Source organism: Neomonachus schauinslandi, chromosome 7 (genome assembly GCF_002201575.2).
Source record: "Neomonachus schauinslandi chromosome 7, ASM220157v2, whole genome shotgun sequence".
Taxonomy (NCBI): Eukaryota; Metazoa; Chordata; class Mammalia; order Carnivora; family Phocidae; genus Neomonachus; species Neomonachus schauinslandi.
The window spans coordinates 101687764-101694187 of NC_058409.1; positions in this window are offsets into that span (position 1 = coordinate 101687764).

The window sequence follows — 6424 nt, forward strand, 5'->3', positions numbered from 1 at the left end:
AAGCCTGGTAATTTTGGTGATATCTTAGTCTGTCCGATACTTTCCCAGTCTGAACAGAGTGCTGGTGTGTATCTGTTTTCTGTGGGTTCTGCTGGATTTCATTACAGAGCATTCCCTTGTGTTTCTGCTAATCTTGGATTGCTTGCCTTCTTTCCCTTTGCAGAGTTAGTTGTAGAAATAACCAAGGCCTGGCACAGGTCTACCCGTCCCTGAGATGCTTCGGGGTTGCTCATTCGAGCTCCTCGATGCCTTACCAGTCGGCTACCACTATTTCACAATTTAAGATTCCTTAACCAACTCAGGCTGTGAGTATCTGAGGATAAATCCTCCTGACGGCCAGTCTGGGGCCAGAAGTCTCCTGGCTTTGGGGGAAGCGGAATAAGTTTAGACGAATTTTGCTCTGATGTTGATAATGTATCTCTTTGAAATCCAAGCTTACTGTGAAGAGGTCTCCTGAAAATTTCCCCCCTTGGATGGGCTCTGAGCGTTGACCACTGCGCCTTATCCCCCCATGCAGCCCCTGTGCAGAAGCCCACGTGAACAGGAGCCAGAAATGCTTTGGGGCGTAAGTGCTGTAGTGTCCAATGGTCCACTAATCTCTCTGGTTACAGGTGTTTCTTCAAAAACCGGCCTAGAAACTCCCCACTGTTGTTTTGGCACTTCAGTTTTTTTTTCTCCAGGAGATCTAAAAAATATTTGAACCGGTGGGTGGGGGAATCGGGTGGGGCAGGGGAGGGAGGTGTTGAGGTGTTGATCTGAATGACAGCTGCCGTGATTGGAAAATGGAAACTCAATGATACTATTTTTAGTCTCTCACACCCTCAAACATGTCTATGGTCTTTCCAGAACATAATGAAATTGGAGTGTGTAAATGCTTGTGAAGGACCATACGCTATACACATGGCCATGGACTAGCATGGACCAAGGAAAATGAAGAGAAAATGAATTTTGTTTAGATGGCTTACCTAATTCCAGGTATTTAAGAATATGGTTCAAGTCTTTACTAAACATCTACTTGCATATCTCATATCTCATATGATTTTCACAAATCTTAATGTAAGAAGCTGAGCTTATACAGTCTTTTTAAGTGTTACCATGTTTCCTGGAGGTAAAATAGGTTCACTGGAATAGGTGATTAGACTTGTGAATAGAGGCCTTCAAAGACACACCGAGAATCCACAATTGCACTTGTTGATTAGGAATAGAGGCTGTATTTCATATTTGAAAAACATCAATGTTTTCTCCTACATGCCCTTATGCAAAGTTAATGAAATAGAATATTTTCATTATAACAGTTAATAATAGGGGGCACCTGGGTGGCTTAGTTGGTTAAGCTCCTGACTTTTGCTTTTGAATCAGGTCACCATCTCCGGGTTGTGGGATCGAGTCCCGTGACAGGCTCCTTGCTCACCGGGGAGTCTGCTTGTCTCCCTTTCCCTCTGTCCCCCCCCCAAATAAATAAATAAATCTTTTAAATGGTTTAAAAAAATCAAGACTAAGACTACTGTGAAGACCCAACACTTTTTATTTTTATTTATTTTTTAACCCAAATTATAAAATATTTTGGTTTGAAGATGTAAGTGTCCTGTTACTGTCCTCAGCTAACCTATTGTCAAGTTTAAACAACTGGGAGCAATCGCAAGTATCAGCTTTCCTACCCACGTGGCCACACATTTCAAAATCCCGTCTCTATTCTGTTTTATAGTGTATGCTTTTCAAAGGGTACAGTCCATCATACCAGAAAGTATTTTCTTTTTCTTACTAAGAAAACACACATGCGCATGCCGTTCAATATTAGAGTATAAATACTGAGTTGCTTGTTCTTTATTTTTTACCAGTGAAGTAAGAATAATGAGGTAAGAATAATGGCCGTTAAGTACATATAGAAAAGTTTTTCCTCTCCCTGTGGTTTCCAATGGTGATGATGAAGTTAAAGTAGGGGACTGAGTGAATGTCATGTGGGCATTTTCAGGGCCCAGGGCAGTGGTGTTCAGGAACAACAAGGGCTTCTTGCCTCAGGTTGTGCAAGAAGCCAGACGGATTCTGCCCCTCTTGACTCCATGGCCTTCAGATGATCCACCTCAAATTCTAGAGGCTTGAGGTTCTGAATGGACCTTGAGTAGCTGACTCAAGTCATCTTGCATGAGTCTTCCACATTGACTTTGCACATATACTCAAAGGGGGAAATATCTCTCTCTTCAGAATTAGCACAGCAGAGGGGTGAAGGGAGGAATATGGCCTCAGGAGGTGACCTAGGATGGAATGTTGATTTCACCACATACTGCCTTTGGAACTTGGACAAACTCTCTAACTTCTCTGTATCTCAGTTTCCTCATTTGTTCCAGGAGAATAATGACTATCTCCACTTCATAGATTTGCTGTGGGGAATATATGAGATCATAAATGGAGAGAATTTAAATAGTCATTGACATATAAAAATACTCAGTAAATGATATTAGTATTCAGACTTGAGAAATATTTTGCACAGGTTTGGTTAACTCACCTGGGGAGAGTAATATTCTTGAGAGAGAGTTTTGAATATAGTTCAGAAATAATTAAATGCCTTCCTTGATTGAAATAGAAAGGCAATTAAGACAATGAAGCATTTTCCTCTGTGTTATCTAGGACATATTTTTCTCATTTTCCTTGTGTAATGGGAAAATTTGAAACACACACAGAATGGTGACAAATTACTCATCCTGAGGTCAATTGTTCCCCAACAAATACATTTCAAGTAGGGAAGGTGGATAAGATTCCAGAGGCTGCAGAATCCAACTTTTGGTAGCATGATGTTTGGGACTCAGGCAGGCCTAGGTTTCTGATATTGCCAACATATGATTTTGGAAGAGTTCTTTAACCCCTCTGAGTCTCAGGCTCCCTGATTATAAATTAGGAGTAAAAATACCAAACTGCAATGGCGGTGTGTTGGCAGGTTTGTAGGTGACAAGCTGTAGAGTGCTGTTACACAGTAGCTGAGCAACAACCCAGAGCTGACTTTGCAACATGTTCCAGAGACCGAACGTAAGAGGGAGCAAACGGTTCACAGAAAGTGAACCAATCAACCGAGCTCTATTCACTCTACCCAAGCAAACTGTCTCTCAAATGTGTGGTTATTTGGAAGGGGGCACAAAACAATTCAGGTATGCCTCTAGGTGCACTTAGGTGGTGGGATGGAGAGAGGTGACAGTGACAACTGGGAATATCATAGACTTTGCATGACACACATGCTCCACATAGATGATTATTTATCTGATGGTATCTTATTTATCCCACTAACATGTATTGGGAAGGTTCTATGACAAATGAATAAGCCTATCTTTGGAGGGACGTGGGGAAGAAGGGAATTTCTATAAATCTAATATTTATAGAGAGCCATCTATGTGATCGGGTATTATATCGGTTGGTTTGAAACCTCAGGAGCATTCTGAGTGAAATCTAGCGCTGGCCCCCCATACATGGTGGGCAAGGAGAAGCTGAAGAAAGAGGCAGACCACTCTTGGTAGGTGGCAGCACTCTTGGATTGCTAGGTGGCAGGATTCATAAGCAAGGGAACTTACACATGAAGCTTGTCTTGGGAGGTAACAAGACAAGTAAATCTCTGCACCTGCCCACCCGAACCTTGAAAGTTTCAAGGCTGTATCCTTGAAAACAGTTCCCATTGCGGGAATGGTAGGCAAAATATATAATCAGAAGTGCAGGGGAGGGGATGAGGAGCCTCTGATTGCCTAGGTCCAGCTCATGGGTCAACCTGAGGTCACGTCCCCTCGATGACCTCCTCCAACAATACTGGAGTATTCAGCTAATGCTGAAAGACTCTTAAATCTCAATGACTTGACATAATAGAAGTTTATTTCTTGCTTGTATAAAGTTTATTTCCTCATGCAGTCATTTAAGGACTAGATTCCTTCTACCTTGTGATTCTGACATATTCTAGAGCAGGGTCAGCCAATGATGGCTCATGGACCAAATTTGATCTACAGTTTTTGTAAACTTTTTTTTTGTAAGTAAAGTTTTATTGGCACACAGCCATAATCATTCATCATGTATAACCTGTGCTTTGTAGCATAAACCTAGGGACACATTCTTTATGCAGATAGCATTTGAACCACTGTGAAACCAAATTACAAAATTAATGAAAAAGAAAAACTGCATAAAGAATGTGTCCCTAGGTTTATGCTTATGCATATTTAAGTAAAATAGTAAAATGAATTTTTTTCTTTATTTTTCTTTTTTTTATTATGTTCAGTTAGCCAGCATATAGTACATCAGAAGTTTTTGATGTGGTGTTCAACAGTCCATCAGTTGCGCATAACACCTAGTGCTCATCACAACACGTGCCCTCCTTAATACCCATCACCCGTTTACCCTAGTGAAATGAATGTAAATAAAGACATGAGAGATCCAGAAGAATATTTTCTTTCTAAAAGGTATGTGTATATAACTCAAGTTTATAAGAGTCCACCCAACAGAGATAGCTCTCTTTTACAAAATATTTAAATTTGAATTAGGAAACTGTACCAGTCAGGATAGACTATGGAAAGCTGCAATAACAAACAAGCCCCAAGTCCTACTGGCTTAAACCACTTGCTTATATTAAAGGGGTTGCATATTGCTAAAGAACTCTGTTCATTGGGGGCGCCTGGGTGGCTCAGATGGTTAAGCGTCTGCCTTCGGCTCGGGTCATGATCCTGGGGTCCTGGGATCGAGCCCCGCATTGGGCTCCCTGCTCAAGTGGGGAGCCTACTTCTCCCTCTCCCTCTGCCATTCTCTCCACTTGTGCTCTCTGGCTCTATCTCTCTGTCAAATAAATAAATAAAATCTTTAAAAAAAAAAAAGAACTCTGTTCATTGTGATCATGACAGCAGGACCCACACTGATGGGGCTACCTTCAATAACCCCCTGGTTGAGGGGAGTGAGTCCTCTGGGGGTTCTCTTACCTTTAAGTCAATGCTGTGGCTCAGGTAAGTCAGATAACCACACCTAAGTTCAAGGAGAGGACTATAATCCTTTTGGGTGCCCAGGCAAGAGAGAAACCAGGAATTGGTTGACAGAAATAATGTCTGCATCTTTCTGTAAAGGAGTGCCCTGTGGCCTGGTTTCAACACTTTCTATTCCCCAGTAAAGTTGCAGACAGCTTTCTTAATTTCATAGGCAGCTGTGGCTCTTGGGTTACGGCCAAAGCCTGCTGCTTGCTAGCCACATGGCATGGGCAAATCTAAACCTCAGCTCCTCCTCTCTGAAATGGGGGAGGAACGTCCGTTGCATGGTTCATTGAGAGGCAATCAAGGCAATACCTGATGTGAAACCTCTTTGTCAACTGTAAATTATAATCCAAATGAAGGTAATAGTATTGTTTCTGGCCATCAGTCATACCATGCTACGGGTAAAGAACAGATACTAACAATGGCACCTTACAGCACGCATCACACAATATTTTGTCATGCAAATTTCCCGAAAATTCACAAGAAATTTCCTTAGGTAGTCTGATAATGAAATCTGAAGAGAATAGTTCTTGAATAAAAAAGCAAATTTTCCCCTCTTGGCTAGAAAATGACAAAGCATTTTACATGGCTCTAAATCTATATGGCCCACTCTTCTAAAAAATTTGAGGTTGAAGAAAAAAAACACTATCTATCCTGCCCAAGAAGCAGTTGTTTTAAGTTGGGATCACCATGAAAAAATTGAAGATGTTCCGCAAAATAGTGCTGAGGACAGAAACACAAGAATATTCTTATACTGTTGCATCAACTCCTGAAACTGCTATCACTCAAATATCTCAGAATTCCAGCTTAGTAGAACTGGATGGCATCCTGAAGATGATCTTGTCTCACACTCTTACTTTCCAGATGAAGAAAATAAGGTCTAGAAAAATTAAATAACTTGCCCTAGGTCATGTTCCTTAAATATAAGTTGGTAGCCAAATATTTTTCCCTTTCACCATCCTGAAGTTATGGAAATGAACACACTGAAGGAAGTGATGTTTCTCTGTCCCCTCATACAATCGCTAATAAGATCTCTTTGAATCAGAGCCTTTGGTACACCCTTCACTGTGTATCTGCAGGCAGGCAAAAGGCCCCCCGGAAATTCCTGGGGAGGTCCAGCAATGATTCTGAGATTCCTTTTCAGCACTTCTAAAATTCAGTTGTTTTGCCCATTTCAGAGTTTTCTAAGTGATGTTTTGACCCACAGGAAATGTATGAATTGAGTAAGAAAACGAGATATAGGTTTCTAGTTCAATTAATGACATTATCTGATTATTTAATTAGATATGAAAATCTTTCACTCTGGGAGAAGAATTTTAACATTGTGAAAGAAAGAAAGAAAAAGAAAGAAAGAAAGAAAGAAAGAAAGAAAGAAAGAAAGAAAGAAAGAAAGAAGAAAGGAAAGGAAAGGAAAGGAAAGGAAAGGAAAGGAAAGGAAAGGA